This window comes from Ochotona curzoniae, unplaced genomic scaffold, assembly GCF_017591425.1.
Source record: "Ochotona curzoniae isolate NIBS_2020 unplaced genomic scaffold, NIBS_Ocur_1.0 scaffold_3835, whole genome shotgun sequence".
NCBI lineage: Eukaryota > Metazoa > Chordata > Mammalia > Lagomorpha > Ochotonidae > Ochotona > Ochotona curzoniae.
The window spans coordinates 12,724,885-12,742,646 of record NW_024467114.1 but is presented as its reverse complement, the minus strand read 5'-3'; the positions used below and the strand labels follow the sequence as shown (position 1 = coordinate 12,742,646).

The following is a 17,762-nucleotide window of genomic DNA, read 5'->3' as shown; positions in this document are numbered from 1 at the left end:
CCAGGAGCAAGGAGCCTCTTACAGGTCTCCCACATGGGTGCAGGGTCCCAAGGCTTTGGGCCTTCCTCGACTGCTTTCCCAGGCCACAGGCAGGGAGCTGGACGGGAAGCCGGGTTGCCAGGATTAGAACCGGCACCTAAGTGGGATACCAGTGCATGCAAGGAGAGGACTTTAGCTGTGAGGCTACCATGCCAGACCCAGATTTTTGACAGTTTCAAAGACATATGCTGGACTCTGTACATCATAGGTACAGTTCTAGGAAATAACCATATTTTCATGCTTAGGACTTGTTACAATATCAAATTAGTCATAAAGACAGTGCCTGTATATTCAGAGTGCCTTGATTTCATCCCACTTAGAATCTATGCCTATAAATGTAACTAAAGACAGTGGAAAATGCTTCTTTCGGGCTGAGTTATTCCGACCTGGTGTTCTTAGTGTGAGACAAGTAAACTTTACAGAAAATGTCTGCAGAAGAAAAAATATATAAATTACTTGAGAAGATGAAGTCCAAAAACTCTTAAATACCTTTAAAGATTTTAAAATTAAATATGAAAAAAATACGATGGACATTTCCAGAAAGCAAAGTGAACCAACATACTTCATGACATTTTCACGGCTTTGAAAAATTTCTTTTTCTAAATACCTAAACCAGTTAGAAAAAACTTGCCAACTCTTCCCATTGTGACTGGTGCCATTTGTGAGGTTTCTCTGACAGGAGCAAGATGGCAGAAGTCTGAGAAAGAAAATCCTGTGACCTTTCAATAGTCTTTATGAACAATTAATTTTTTAAACCTTGGATCTGTTGGGTGGGAGGACTTGCTAGGCTGCTTCTGGAATGACTACACACCTGCATTTGGTGAAACAGAAAGGAAGCTTCTGTTGTTCAGTAATGTATCAGATGCAAATCGGGGTCGGAGCAACACAACAGCTGGCACGCAGAGGGTGCTTTGCAGATTCTCGGGGAGAAGGAGCATAAAGGCACTGAGAGCCCCACGGGCCATGGGGGTCGGGGAGAGCCTGCAAAGCTGCATCGCGCCGTCTGGGTGGCCTAAGGAAACGGCCGTTAGAGAAACCGATCAAGATTAGGGCCCAAGTCCAACACCCACTGGCACTGAAGACTGGGCAAGCGGATAACAGGAAAAAGGCACTGACACTCACGCGTAAAGGCCTACTTGGGATTCTTCCAGTTGTGGGAATGTGTCTCTCAGCTGGATTTATTCCAGATCTTGCTGCAGATGAGACAACAATTCAAAACGGGGACATATGTATAATAATGAGTGGGATTTCCCTACAGAGGGAGAGCAGTACAAACACAGGCGTGAGTGTGAGAAAGCCCACGAGGGCAGGATCTCCCCAAGAAGGTCCAGAGGGAGGGCTGCACAGGAGGACAGAGAAGGCCGAAGGGCACTCCCTCATCCAGTGGTCCCCTTTCTGGGATGGGGGGGTTGTTTCCTACTTGAATATACAGACAGGCAGGTCTGTGGCCCTGAGGCCTTTGGGAATGTTTCATGGCGAATTCACGTACAGCTCAGCTCACACATGTTCATCCTGGGATCTCCTCCCTGCCGCCCCTGAGGACATGCAGCTACCTTGTGGCAACATGGGTATGACGGGTCGGCAAATAAAGGCATGGAGTTTAGATGCAGGGTTAGAGACAGAAAACATGGACTTTTTTCCTGGCTCATTTATTCTATAACTCCCTGCTTGTCCCGGGTCCAGTGTCATTACTACCAATTGAAAATACAGGTTCAAGTTGTACTCTCTTTATACAAAACATTGTTAAATTCAATTTTTTTATGATGGAAAAGTGTAGGGAGCCTACTTGAATTGGAGGAACATACCCCAATGACACGTGTCTTCTATTTTCAGGTCAGGCTAGGGTAGGCTCATCCTTAGGCCTCTTTCATAATCAGTCGCCTACACAAAAGGAGTGATCGTGCGTCAGAGCAGGACTGATAGCCGACCCGCAGGGGCAGAGCTGGCCAGGGAAAGGAGTCTGGGCCACTTGTGTTTTCAACCTGTTCACCTGTGAAATGGGGCTAATCAACCTCACACTTGGGAGCCTCAAACCATGACATAAGACAACATGCAGATGATGTACACAGGTAAAGCATGATTAATAACAGCGAATCAGTTCACTAACAACTGTCTCAAATCCCTAAGCAGCAGCGTGTCATTATAATAATTTGATTCTTACGTTTGTTTTAACTAATTATCATGAGTATCTCTCTTCTTTAGGCAAGAAAGCTGAATTTCCTTTTCAGGACATCCTTCTGCTTGTATTCAACTTTGCCATTTCCATGTTTGCAGAACTGACTGAACTCAGCCAGATCTTCAACAAAGAAGTTCCAATGTTGATAAAATGGGCTATTTTGGCACTTAGATCCTAAATATGATTAACAAAGACAAGAGAAAACAAAACAAAACAAAACAAAACAAAACAAAACAAAACGAGACCAATGTTCTATTCCATGCAGTTTCAGAATCCTGGGCTGTCTTAATTCTTGATCCACTGACCAAAAAGTTACCATTTTAGGCAAGAATTACACATATCATTGTCCTTTGCTGTAAGCTTTACAGTAACATCCATAATACATGAGGAAGCCCTGGCAAAAGTAATCAAAATTTAATTGTGTTTGCAGAGTACTATTTATTGTTGCAGCTTTTAATTTTCTCTTTTTAGAGAAATTCACAGTTTGGCATCTTCTCAAGAAAATACTAGAATGACCTGGAACAATGGCCTGAGTGGCTAAATCCTCGCCTTGCACACACTGGGATCCCACAGAAGCACTGGCTCCTGTCCCTGTTGCTCTACTTCCCATCCAGCTCCCTGATTCTGGCCTGGGAAAGCAGTAGAGGATGAGCCAAAGCCCTGGGATCCTGCACCCAGGTGGGAGACTCAGAAGAAGCTCCTGGCTCCTGGCTTTGGACCAGTGCAGCTCTGGCCATTGTGGCCACTTGGGGAGTGAATCAGTGGATGGAAGATCTTTATCTCCTTTTCTTTGTAAATCTGCCTTTCCAGTAAAAACAAATAATAACTTCTAAAAAAACCCAGTATTTAAATTTCAGTCAAATACGAAAATATATCTATATCTATATATATATAGAAGCCTGTGATGATGCAAGCAACTTTGAGGCTTAGAGGTAGATGAATGTTGGAACAGGACTTCTTTGCCTCAAGTTCAGAAACATACTCATTACTGGGGAACTTCGTCCCGTCCACCTTGTATAACTTGTCTTTTCCTACAAAAGTGGAGAGGTCTAGGAAGTTGTGATTATGAAATGTAAGTTTAAAAAAATAACAAGATAGACTTTACCACAATGAAATAATAATGTTCGTGCACAATGCTACCTTTTTCTTCATGTCTGGGTTGGCCTGCAGACTAGAAGTACTGGGATGCTCTGACGTCCTCTCTGAGTTGCTTTCAGGTAACTGAACCTTCTCATAGCATAAGCTGAAGATCAAAGGCCTGCCGTGGCTACTCTGAAACCACATGGGTTTTTTTTTAAGGCGGTCTTACACACACACACACACACACACACACACACACACACACACACACACCTTCCATCCAATGATTCTTCAGTCGACTGCAAGAACTGGGACTGAGCCAGGCAATAGTCTTTCATAAGGGTAGATGACATGCAAGCCCTTGAGCCATAATCTGCCACCTCCCACTGCGCATGTTAGCAGAAAGCTGGTTTGGAAGCTGAGGAGCCAGAACTGAAACCAGGCACTCCAATACAGCATGTGAGCCCGCCAAGGGCTGATGCAACTGCCTCCACAGAAATCCATGGGGGCATTTTTTTTTTAAATCTATGAGATGAGTATCCCAGAACTGAGGCTCTCAAGGCCCCTGTCAGCACTGAAGCTATCATGGTTTGAGGAACAACACTTAAAAATCGTCCATAGTTATTTATTGTGCATACCTGATAAACATTCACAAAAATGGAGACTGACTCCCAACATCTATTACGAAAAACCTTCCAATCTTCTTCATTGAATTTTCATTTATATTTTTACAACTGGCAATGGTATAACAACGAAGAATCACAAATGAAGTAGTGTTTTTTGCAGAATACCATTCACATCCATCTTACTGTAAGCTCTTGTTTACCCCGTGGGAATAAATATGAAGTCCTTCTCTGAACAATTACGTTCTAGATGACAAACATTTACTAAGATGATCACAGGAATGTCTGTTGCTATCAGAGCAGCAATGATAATTAGTGGCTAGCCAGCACAGCTGGCTAATATCTAACCTAAGCTCTATCATTAACTGACCAGATGGCCTAGAAATAAGCTTCAGTTTCCTTATCTGTAAAGTGGAAATTGGGCCGCTGACCTAGCTCTGGGGAAGCACCAGTAATCACCATCCCGAGATGCGGAGGACAAATGACCACCTGGGGCCATCTCAGACTCTTTGGGGATGCATTCGCTCTTTGGGGCCATTATGGGAGCCACTTAGTACTGACAGAACAATTCACTAATGTTGCCTCCAGTGGCCCTAAGGAGTTAATGCACTTTCCATATACTTTCCCCACTTCTCTATGTAAATCAACTGATCTATCAAATGTCACTTTTGACGAATCAATTTGCTTGGCGCAGGTGGGCATTTTATCTTTCTCTTCTTTCCTCACAAACCCCAGTAGACATAAACAAGCAGTCTGTTATCAGAGTGGTCTGGAGTTGTTTATGAAATAGACTTGTTAACTCCTGGAACTGCTCAGAGCCATGACTGGGACCTGATCTCAGAACAACAATGCTGTATGACAGTGTTGGAGTCACTTGACAGGGAGTCTTGATTTTACTGTTTCAACGTTAATAAAAGCCACAGGGTGTACACATTCACCACCTGTCCTTTGCTGCTTCCATTTGGATTAGAGAAAGAGAGACTTTGAACGTGGGTCAGATATTTGGCCTAGCAGTTAAGACCCCACATTCCACACCGCTATATCTGGCTTTGATACGCGGCTCTACTTTCCAGCTCCATCTTCTTGCCAACACAGACACTGGGAAGCGATGGTGATGGCTCAGGTGGGAGAGGCTCCACCAGCAACACAGGAAACCTGGGGTGGGTTTTTAGCTCCTGGCCCTGGAATAGACTGCAATAGGCTGTTGTGGACATCTGGGGAGTAAATCCATAGATGTCTTGAATAAGAATACAAGTAGATTAATGACGAAAGATGATGAACAACGTTTTTTGGTTTTTTTTTTTAAAGATTTATTTATGCTTATTGGAAAGGTGGATATACAGAGAGGAAGATCTTCCATCTGATGGTTCACTCCCCAAGTGACCTCAACGGCTGAAGCTGAGCTGATCCAAAGCCAGGACCCAGGATCCTCCTCCAGGAATCCCACGTGGGTGCAAAGTCCCAAGGCTTTGGGCCATCCTCCACTGCTTTCCCAGGCTACAAGCAGGGAGCTGGATGGAAAGCAGGGCCGCTGGGATTAGAACTGGTGACCATATAAGATTCTGGCACATGCAAGGCAAGGACCTTAATCACTACACTATCGCGCTGGGCCCCCGAACAATGTTTTTGTTCCAGATCTTTTTGTCCATTCTGCAAGCAGAATTTTGATCAAATATTTCTATTCTCCTATATCTTTAATTTTTTTGCTTTTTCTTTTAATTCACATGAAAAGCTTTAGATAAACCATATTATTTCTCCTTCTTCTCTGCCCCTTTTTTTTCCTGTGTTTCTCAAAGAGAAGTCCCTGCTTATCCTCATTCATTTCCTCTATGACCTCTGTAGCCTCCTCTGAATGCGGTCACTGTAGGTGAGCACTCCGCTCTAGCTTTCTCAGAGCTTCTACAGTTTTGTCGGAGATCTAAAGAAGCATTGCTTGGCTCTAGTATGAAAAAAAGGCTAGTATATTTTAATAGGCAGCCATTTAAAAGGGAAACATTTTAATCCTCTACACGTTTATGAAATAACCTTAATGTGGAATTTGGTGCATTTTTTGATGTTGGCTAAAATATGAGCCAGCCAGCTCAGAATCCCGTGGCCCTGATCACGGTTTCCTCAGAATTAAGTGACCCTGATCACGGTTTCCTAATCACCAAAACCAGTGGTTCAGGTTCGATTATTAATAAAAAACGAAGCAGCGCTTCGTGGTGATTAACATACCCTCCTTTCCCTTACCTTCTCTTCTCTGGACTTCTGTGGTATTACCATCTTCCAGTCTTTCCACCAGCCTCCTTGACCACTCACTCGCCCCTTTGTTTCTCCTCTACCTGAGTTCTTCTGTGTTCTATTCTCATGTTATAGATTTTTTTTAAAGATTTATTTATTTTTATTGCAAATCAGATATACAGAGAGGAGGAGAGACAGAGAGCAAGATCTTCCATCCACTGATTCACTCCCCAAGTGCACGCAATGGCCAGAGCTGCGCGAACTGAAGCCAGGAGACAGGAACTTCTTTCCGGGTCTCTCACGCAGGTGCAGGGTCCCAAGGCTCTGGGCCATCCTCTACTGCTTTCCCAGGCCACAAGCAGGGAGCTAGAAGGGAAGTGGAGTTGCCAGGATTGGAACCGGCACCCATATGGGAACCCTGTGTGTTCAAGGCGAGGACTTTAGCCGCTAGGCCATGGTGCCAGGCCTCATGTTATAGACTTTTCTTGGCAACCTCATCCGCACCCATGTGCCATGATCATTTGTATTCTAAGCTCCATCACCATCCATGCTGACATCTCAACTGTAACTATTTTCTGCTGCTCAAAGTATGTTTTGTGTTCCTCTCTGAGTAAATGACCCCATATCCATTCAACGGCTCCATCTGGAAATCAAGGACATCTTAGAGCATTGGTCACGGTTTGGTCAATCATCAGTTCCTGTCTATTTCACACCTACAATCTCTTCATTAATTTCTCTAATGCAACTCTGATTTTGTCATTCTCATGCTCATTTCCTACTTTGACTCCCACTGACCTAGGGCAAAGTCCCCACAAATGACTCATGGCGCCTTCCATGAACTGGCTTCTGCCTCTTCTCCAGCCTCAAATCCAACCCCTCTTCCACCAGATACATCTTCCTTGACTGTCTCAATATCATTCACCTGCTCACCACCATTAAATGTTCACTTCACGTGTGGCCTTGCCTTTTATAACTTTCCTTACTTCTTTTAATTATTTGTTCTGTGTCTATCCCAGGAATAAAGGTGGTCTACTTCCTGATGTGTACTTCCTATGTACCAGATACTTGTACTCTCATTATCTCATTTTAATCATCACAACAACTATGAAGTAGTCCTTACTAGTACTCTAGTTTTAAAGAGACTGAAGCATTGGGAATTTGAAGACTTCAAGCTAACAAGGATTAAATTAAAACTGGAACACAGGCAGATGGTGCCAAGTGCCCACACAAGCTCCGTGACTGACACTGCTTTGGTCACAGACAGTAGAGCTCCACAGGATGGAGGCCAAATCTTGGCACACAGAAAGACAACACAAAGTCGCTGGACTAATGTATGCAAGCCAGAGTGCTGCTCAGAGTCCTCCATCATCTCTCCCTGTTCTTGCTTCTTCTGTCCTACCTGCTGGTGATAGAAGCTGTTTTCTGAATCAGCTATAACTATCCACAGCTCTACCTTTTGTACATGTTCACTCACTCACAGACTCACTCATCTGTTCATTCCCCCAATTCGCACTTTCATTAATGTACTGAATACCTACTTAAGGCTAGGCCAAGAGAAGTCTCTTCTAGGTGAGCTGTAGGAATCCAGACAAGTGGTTTCTAAACAAGATGAAGGGGTCAAGCCAGTCTCCCAAGAGAAGTAATGCTGAAATTGAATATTTCCTGAGAATGTGCATATTTGCACGGCCACACCCATCTTCCTGGGCCCCATGCCAGTGTCGTTCCCCAGCTCTCCCCAGTGCAGATCTCACAGACACTGCAGCCCATGTCTCCAGATGCTGACCTCCTGCAGCAAACGGTGAGATCCCCTTACCCTCCTGGTGTGTATCAGTCTCAGTTCAGTGCATTCCTGGCACAGAGAACTCCAATAAAGAATGGATGAATGGATAAATAAACAAAGGTCCTTTTTCATTGTACAACTTTATGTACTTACTTGACATTTCAGAATTTCATGCGAACACACAGCATTGCTCTATCATTTTATTTTAGACATGGATATGTAAATTATATGAACACAGTGTTTAAGAAAACAGGCGCACACACATTCACTCACATGTTTTTGTAAATCTGGAGACTAACAATGTGAGAAGGTAAGAACTCCCGCCACCAGGCCCAGCTTCCTGAAAACTCCAGAGAGAATGCTTTATAACATAATGCTAACGTATTTTCTGAAAGACAAGGCGAATGCTACTAATAATTCATTCATGAGAAAGAAAGTTCTTTTTAAATGTTATAAGCAAGTCCATATGTTAGGAGGCCAGTATGATTTGTACAGCTATGTAAAAAGATGCCATCTACACACTGTGGACTAACATCACACACCTCTGTTTTACAACTACTCTTTTTTGGGTTTGCCATGTAGAGCAGCTCCTCGACAATGTGATGAGACAAACCCATCCCAGCACGGTAGCCTAGCGGCTAAATCCTCGCCTTGCACACACTGGGATCCCACAGAAGCACTGGCTCCTGTCCCTGTTGCTCTACTTCCCATCCAGCTCCCTGATTCTGGCCTGGGAAAGCAGTAGAGGATGAGCCAAAGCCTTGGGACCCTGTACCCACATGGGAGACCTAGAAGAAGCTTCTGGCTCCTGGCTTTGGACCAGTGCAGCTCTGGCCATTGTGGCCACTTGGGGAGTGAGTCAGTGGATGGAAGATCTTCCTCTCTGTTTCTCTTTCTCTCTGTATATCTGTTTTTCCAATAAAAATAAGTATTAAACAAAACCAAACTCTATCCCATATCCCTTCTCTACCAACATGCGGCTGGTCTGGTGGGACACAGTCAGTCTTTACCGGGCAGAACCAGCTCTCTCAGGAGACAATTATGCCAGTGCTTGGCATTGTAAATTCCGTTTGTGTTTGCAGGTGCTGACCGCAGCTACAGCTCTTTCTTGCTTGTGGGACAGATTTCTCAACTGTAAGTGAGGAGGCTGAATTAGAATCAGTGAATATTTGTGGCAAAAACTGAGACGGTAATAACATTTTTGACTGTGGCCCACAAGGTCTCTGTTGAAATTACTTTCCTATTATAGCATAAAAGCCCCCTCCACACACACACAGTAGGTCGATAAGTGGGTAGAGATGATTTCACTGAAAGGGGGAATACTTAGCTAGAAGGCAACTTTGTTTACAGAAATTTGTTTACAAGAAGTAGGTTAGTTTGGCCAGTGGGTCAGTGCTGTAGATTCCTGGTCTAGAAGAACCAGTATTCCTAACAGGCATTCAGTCTCAATGATTCTAAGATAGCTCACCACTGGGGGGACAGCAAGGAAAAAAAAGGAAAGAAAAAAGAAGAGTGCATTTTAAATAATCCTTGCCTGGATGAGATTACTATATTTGACTTATCGTCTCTCTTGGAATCTTTTAGCTTTGTAGCATAATGCTCCTATTATATTTAGCAATTAGAGTGCCATCACAAAGTAAAATGTAAAACCATTATTCCTTGAAGAGAGAAAAGGCTTACGGTATGAAATGATGCATGCAGGCAGTGTGGGTGATAATTTACTCATACAATCATTTCTATTTCAGTTCTATGGCAAGTATTTCTGGGGACGGCTCACACTGCAAGGAGATTTTTAAGATGTACATGCTATAATCAATTATTTTGTACATACTGATAGAAATATCAAGTCTTCCCTTTGTTAGTAGTTTTAACTTTACTTACGATCAATGGAGTTGATTTGAATTAAAGAATGATGCTTATAAGAAAAAAGCCTTTATATCTTGGGCTTAAAACAAAATGTACATATCCTTCCATATGCCTGGGTTCTAGTTGTTGAACACCTGTGTGTTTTTCCTCTCGTTGACACAGGGGATTGGATGCTCTGCAAATGCTTCTGTCGTGCATACATCAGTAATTCAAGAGGAATGGTTCTTGGGGCTGCTTCCCCATAACCAGCACGAGCCCCACTGGGCACTGGAGCTTCTGAGTCAGAAGTGCTGGAGGTGAGCCCAAACTTTAGGGTCACTGACACAGATAATTCCTGTCTTAAAAAGCCAGGTAAAGTGCAGAGCTGGTTGCATGGGAAGCTCGATATCACCCAGGGATTGGCATAAGCAGAAGGCGTAGTGGAGGGCAGGGAAAGAAGAGACAGCAGGTCCATGAGTAGGAGGAACCCAGAGGTTCTAGTCACAGATATGGCCGAGCTCTCACTAACACCTCTAGTGTCAAAGAGGTCAAAGACAGTGCTCTGTGACTCACAGAGGAAGAGTCCTCTGGGTGACAGGGACAAAGAAATGATGAGTCACCCCACCCCCTGACTCTGTCTGCAGAGTTCACAGTCGGAGTGAAGAAAAAAGGAGACAAGCAGTAACTGCCCTGAGAATGCACACTGTCTAACGAGGCTGGATGTCACCAAAGAGAGACAGGATCAACAGTGACAAAGGGGAAAAAGGAAAAAGTAAGAGGATCAAGAAAGTGAACAGTTGAACATGCTATTTTTTTTCTCTTTTACTAAAATGTTAGCCACCTTTTAATTTCTGTCATTACTCAATGGCAAGCCCTTCTTGCATTTGAAGATTCAGACCCCTCACAGCTCTAAATTCCTACATTGCTCCACTGGCTGGAACCATAGAGGGACCACAACCTAGAGCCTTCCTTCTTTTATAATGTTTTCAGTTAACCAGAATGAGCAGCCCACACACTTATGAACCCTGAGGTGACACAGGGCTCAGTGCCGGACTGTGATGTCGCTTCCCAGTCCCTTGTTGACAAATTATCCCAAAGTGGTGGTATTGGGAGGCGTGGCCTTTGGCCGGCGGTGACGTCATGTGGGTGAGGTACATGACTAGGATTAATGTCCTTAGGGAACAGGACTTAGAGGAATCCCTTGCTCCTTACTCCTTGTGAGGACACGGAGAGAAGATGCCCATCTAAGAGCCAAGGATGGGACCACTACTCTCCAGTGAACCTGCTGCCGCTTTGGTACTGAGGTTCTCAGCCTCCAGAACTGTGTCATTTACAAGCTATCCCCTGTTACAGCAGTCCCAATGAGCCAAGGCACCAGGAGCAATGATGCACTCTTACGCTGGCATTACCTGATCATTTTTTTTTCTTAGTCCTGCTGCATAGTTTTAATCTTAGAATCTCATGGTGAAATCATCTTTGGGTCCATAAAAAAAGAGGATTATAGGTGGAATAAGACTTCTAACATCAATCAAACACTTGTATTTTTATAGTTTGAATGATTTTTAGAAGTCACTTTGCCAAACAGTCTCAAAATTTTAGGAGTGACTTCATTGTTTGAATGAAATACTTATACTCACTTAATACAAGTATATATATATATAAATATTATGGAATAAAACAAAGAAGTAAATGATTCCTCAAAGTAAAAGATTACTAACATTTGGTGAACAGAATGCATAAATACAAATAGACGGATAGATAATTAGAAAATGGTTTCAGAAAGAGGGATCATATGGCACAAGTTATTTTTAAAAACAAGAGTTTTTATTTTGGAATAACTTCAGATTTACAAAAATGTTGCAAAGATAATTCAGAGCATTCTTGTACATTCCTCACTAAGCTTCCCCTATTATTAAGATCTTATCTGTGTGTCTCTCTGTCTTACACATGCACACTTGGGTATTTCAAAAAGTTCATGGAAAATATACATTGAAATGTTTGTGTGTGTATGCATGTGTGTGTGTGAGAGAGAGAGACAGACAGACAGACAGACAGACAGAGGTGGAACTGGCTCACAGAATATGAAGGCTGAGAAGTTGCGAGATCTGTGGCTGGTCAGCAGCTAAAGGCAGAGAACTGATGAGCAGTTCTACATTGGTAAGCTAGAGACCTGAGCAGGACCAACACTTCAGTTCAATCTGAGGGCTGGAAAAGGGTTGTCTCAGCTCAAAGCAACCAGCTAGGAGGAGTTCCACTGGATTCGGTGTCTTTGGTCTACTCCTGTTTTTAATGAACTGGAAGAAGTCTGCCCGTGTGAGGGAGGACAGTCTACTTTATGTGGTCTACTCACCCAAACACTAGCCTTTTCAAGAAATGGTCTCCTAAGCACACCCAGAATAGTATTTTCTCAAGTGTCTGGGAACCCTTTGTCTTGGTCAAATTGATGTGTAACACTAGTCTTACACATGTTATTTTAGAATTCGTTACTTTAATACAGTATCTGACTTGCTGGATCATGCTTTTCTGTGATCACAGCCAGCAGACAGTTCTCCAGCCCCATACCTAGGTCCCCAGTGGTTCAGCAGAATGCATTCCTGCAGTCAACTGTGTTGGAACCCAAATTAAAAACAAACAAAAAACCCCACATACCTTAATTAACTTTCCTGGTAAAAATAATACAAATGCAAAATAACTTGCTTCCATGAAAGCACAATAAATAAAAGAAGCCTAAATGTGGCAAAATGCTGGGGATGGGATGGGATAGAGAGGACCCTACTAGGACTCTGCACCGTGATTCCCTCCCAAACCTTTCAGTTCTTGTTTCATTTTAAACAACTTGAAACTGGAAATCCTAGAGATTACATTTGTAGTTCATGCAAAAAAGATGGCCAAGGAACGTTCTGAGGAGGGCCAACAACCCGGCTCCAAATAATAAGCTTGGCAAACGGTGAATGAGTATGTGGATGACTTATGTTCAAGTGAGATACCAAATTTGCAGACAGAAACTGGCGACAGTACACTACAAAATGAATGCAATTAATAGTGTAGAAATGCACACTTCAAATGGTTAAAATGGCAAATTTGATGTTATGCATTTTCACACAAAACATACAAAAAGAAACCACTTATATTTTTGAGATTGTACACATCAACAAGTTCTAAGTACAGTTCATGAAAAGTAGTTACATTAGATAAGAAGGTTTATTCTTCCTTAAATTATCTTTAAAGTTAGTTTAGCAGAAGAACAGAACATCAACATGAAACTGAATGAATTTCATGGAAATAATTTGTTTTTGACCTCACAGATCAAGAAATTTCAATCCTCTAATGTGGTTTTAAATTTAAGAGAACAGAAATGAAGGGTGTTCAGAATGTAGAACATTCTCTCAAGTGTTAGACCATGTCGGTCCTCCAGCCACGCCTTTGGAAAAATACACAGATGTGTTCTTGGTCATGACAATTACAGAGCTCCTAGCAGAGATATCAAACATCATATAATGTGCTTAACAGACCTGTTATCAAGGCCACACCCATGCCAAATGTCAATACCTCCCTCCGTGACATACGTTAGGGAACAGCCTATATATTTTAGTTTTTTTTTTTTTTCCTAATAAAATCCAACCTGGAATGCAAAAGATTATCAGGATAAAATCCCACGAGCAGCATTCAACATTAAAAGTATTGCATATCTCAAATCAGTTTTGCCTCCACTACTTTTTAAAAATGCTTTAAAGCGCAAATGTCAAATATCTGACATCAGTACAGTACTCTTAAATTAACAAAAGCACCAGGCTTATTGGGTCTCTGCTAGATATACAGATGCTGCGAGACATTCGTATCAAAATTTATGAGTGGAAACTGCTAGTTATATCCTATTGGGCTAAATATTTCTGTCAAAATTGAGAATGAGAGGAAAAAGATGAAATTCATTTGAAATAAAAAATATGGAACATTTCACAAATCTGCATATCATATCTGCACAGGAGCCATGCTAATCTCTGCATCGTTCCAAATTTAGTTTCTGTACTGTCGAAGCGAGCCCTTAACATGTGTTTAGAATTATGTTTCAATTTTGCACTATCAATTTCTTCATGAAATTTGAGAAAAGAGATGCCGCTTCTTTCTTCCATAATCTTGTTTTTGTTAGTCTTGCTACTGATTATAATATGTAGGTTATAACAATTACATATTGTTCAGAAACTACAATTCAAATCCTTTTAACTCTTGATCCTATTTTTTTAAAAAGATTTATTTTGTTTATTTATTGGAAAGTCAGATTTGCAGTTAGAAGGAGAGAGAGAGAGGGGAAGATCTTGCATCCACTGATTTACTCCCCAAGTGGCCACAATGGCTGGAGCTGAGCTTATCTGAAGCCAGGAGCTTCTTCCAGGTCTCCCAAGCAGGTGCAGGGTCCCAAGGCTTTGAGCTGTCCTCCACTGTTTTCCCAGACCACAAGCAGGGAGCTGTATGGGAAGTGGGGCCTCCGGGATTAGAACCGGTACCCTATGGAACCCAGGCATGTGCAAGGCGAGTGCTTTAGTTGCTAGGCTACTGTGCTGGGCCCTCTTGATTTTATTTTAAGTGATCTGAAACTCAGGCTCTGAGGGTGGCTTGGGCACGGGGCCCAGGGTAAATTTTACTTTGCCTTTCTCAAGTGACTTGCTTTTGCTAGAGTCCCCATTCACCATTGTTAAAGCATTTTTTGTTGGAAATATCTAAAGTGTTTAAAACAAACAAGAGGTTAAATAGAAGATATGTATATGGCAATCAAAATCAGCTTAAAACTTTAATCACTCAAGCTAAGAATGACAAGACTCATTATTGCCACTGTGAACTCCTCCTCTGTCCACGTCCCTCCTCCCCATCTCCTCCCCTGGAGAGGCAATTTTTCTGAATGTTTGTGCTTCCCTTGCAATATTCAAAACACTCTGTCAGGTCTGTTCACATCCTGAAACATTGGATCAATGTTTGAATTACAGAGGATGGCCATCACAATATATGTACGCAGTCATTTGTGACACTCTTTCCAATCAGCTCAGTGTTTAAGAAAGAATTGTCTATTTTTATTTGAAAGGCGGTTGCAGAGATAGAGGGAGAGACAGCAAGAGATAGGGATCTTCCCAAATGGTACAAATGCCAGAGGTGGGCTGATCTGATGCTGGGACCACAGGTCAAGGCTAAGCCTGCCACAGTGCTGGCCCCTCAATTTAATACTTAAAAGGCTCATCCTTGTCACACTCAGTTACCATAGAGCACTCTTTATTTAATAGCACTCATTATTTAATTGCTATATAGTTCACATAACAAAGTAATTATTGCATACAAAAAGTTTTCAGTATATTTAGCATTATGTAATAATCACACTAAAAAAAATTCTTCCACCTCTATTTTTCTTTAGGATTGATGTTTTATTTATTTGAGAGGCAGTTAGAGAAAGAGAGTAGGACAGACTGAAAGATTCATCATCTTCTGATTCACTCCCCATAAAGCTAGGAGACAGGAGCTTCAACCATGTTGTCCAAGTGAGCACAGGGGCCAAGGACTTGGGTCATCCTCTGGTGTTTACCCAGGCAAATCAGCAGGGAACAGGATTGGAATTGGACCAGCCGGGAATGCAGCTGGTGCCTATGCGGGATGCCGGTGCTGCAGGTGCCTGCTCAGCCCCACGATAACAGCCCCTGTATCACTGAAGTTTACATAAACTCTCACCCCTTATTTCCACTGCACACTCCCTCCTTCCCCCAGCTCCAGAAGATTCTTCAGAAGCATTTTTACATTTATACTTTTAATTTCCCTTTCAATTTGCCAGGGATTATCTTTCTTTGATTTTTTTTTGTCTTTTTCAGCTTTTTATTTTCTATTCTTCTCACTCCAATCTCTTCTCCCAACACATCTCTGGTAGGTAGACCCACTCCTTAAAAGAAGTTTGAGACCAGGGTGCTCCACTTTCAATCCATCTCCTTGATAATGTGCCTGGAAAAGCAGCAGAAGATGGTGAAAGTGCTTGGGCCCTTGCAACCATATGGAAGGCCAAGAAGAAGCTCCTGCCTCCTGGCTTTGACCTGGTCCAGCCCTGGTTGTTGTGGCCATTTGGGGAGTGAACCAGAGAATGGAAAATCTCTATCTCTCCTCTCTGTAATTCTGTTTTTCAAATTAATAAAAAATAAAAAATAAAATAAATGAATAAATAATAAAACAATAAACAATAAAACAAATTAATAAAAAATAAATCTTAAAATATGTATGTATTTTTTGGTGACCCTCCTTTGAATGCAGTTGTGTTTATGCATTTTATTTTGGGGGTCCGTCAACTTTTTAAAAATTGGCACTCATGGGGTGAGCGTTTGGCCTGGTATCTAACACATCTCTAGGGGAATGTGTGCATCCCCTGTCAGCGTTGCTGGGTTCTATCCACGCTTGTGGGTGAATCCAGCTTCCTTAACCAGACCCTGCGAGCCCAGGAATGACGCCTCCAGTGAAGAGGTCCTCATCACCCACAGGAGAGACCTGGATTGAGTTCCTGGCTCCTACTTGTGCCTGCAGTCTCACCAGGAACAGTTAGTTAGTTGTGTGCTGTTCTCTCTTCAAAAGCAAACAAGCAGAATCTAAATTGTTCAAATGGTCCACAGCATGCACATCCACAATTACATTTCTACACTGTTAGCAGATGGAGATATTTAAGAAGTTTCTATGTGAAGGTTGAGGTGTGGAACTTGGAGTGTCTAACATTACATCACTCCTTGAAGGGTGGGAGATCCTAGCGACTCCAACACACGCCATCTGTAAAATAGGATTCCTTACTCAACGTCCAAGTTTTCAGTAAATGACTGTTGATTTAGGGGGTTGCTTAGAAACTTCGTTCTTTCCACTTGAATTTTATGTAACAATGTGAAACCTTATAGAAGGTTAGTAGTTTAAATCATTCATATTACACATATTTTCAAATCTGCTATAAAGTTTAAGAGTGAAATTACTGATTTATTTTACTGCCCCGAGGCAAGCCCTGGAATTTCCAACAGATGCTGTAGGAGACTGGCCTCTCTGTATCTGGGATCGAATGGAGCCTCATCACAATTGTGAGCTATAAAACACTGCGTTGCCAACTTAACATCCTGTGCCCTCCAAGAGTCATGTCTGACACTACTATTAAGTATTTTGTAATAGGAATGACACTTTTCTGTATTAGAGAACCTGGCCAGTTCAGAGGAACTTAACAATGGGAGAAGTTGGTGTCTGGTTCACTGATTGTTTCTAATTGCTTGAACAACGAGCTCTTGCAAGTTGGCTGACACTAGGTCAGAGGCAGGACATGGAGAGAGGCTGGGGGAATGATGATCCTGGGCCCAATGGGAAGTAGGAGGTGAAATTGACATTTTCTCAGGAGAGCCATGTTACTCATTATTTTGCTGTTTGTACCAGTAAACACCTTCAAAGTGAAAATTAGCTTCCCTCTTGGATTATTTGGGGTATTATTTTTGATGCTCAAGTTCATGTCATCCTTGCCCAATATTTTGTTTTTTTTCCCAAAATGAAAAAAAAAATCACATGGTTGTTTTCAATGCATCCAAAAATAGATTTCTGAGAAATTTTCATTTCCCATGATTTGCTCATTGACATTCTTACTGATACCACTTCTTTAAGGAAAAGGGAGAGAGAGAGAGAGAGAAAGAGAGAGAGAGCATTTTATTGGGGGAGTAGGAAATATGAAACTCTCCTTTAAAAAATCCAAAAAAGGAAATGTCACTTACTTCTAAGAATCGTCAACAATTAAAATGTGAATTAACCAGAAATAAGCTTCAGGAGATGAAGACCATTCAAGAACTGTCTGAAATTGCACCTGTGAATTTTGCATCTGTCAGCCCAAACGTGTTCTGTCAGAGAATGGTGGGGACAAAAGGCTTTTCTTAACCTAACCAGCTGCCTCCTACCCCTGCCAGAACATCTCTGGGCTGTGCCCAGGGTGCCAGAGGCAAGCCAGAGGAGCATGAAATTAACC

At 42.2% G+C, this 17,762-nt stretch overlaps 1 protein-coding gene and 1 non-coding gene across 2 annotated transcripts in view; both read right to left on the bottom strand.

Annotated features, from left to right (window-relative positions):
- Window positions 1–2,158, bottom strand: part of GLCCI1 (glucocorticoid induced 1) — a 135,268-nt gene extending 133,110 nt beyond the window's left edge. The window contains exon 1 of the mRNA XM_040965052.1: window positions 1,845–2,158. The gene's annotated coding sequence lies outside the window, so the exon portion shown is untranslated. The remainder of the gene's footprint in view (window positions 1–1,844) is intronic.
- Window positions 2,159–13,704: 11,546 nt separating this feature from the next.
- Window positions 13,705–13,808, bottom strand: LOC121145964. Its single transcript, XR_005882122.1, has one exon. It is a non-coding gene; the product is annotated as a U6 spliceosomal RNA (small nuclear RNA).
- Window positions 13,809–17,762: the final 3,954 nt, after the last annotated feature.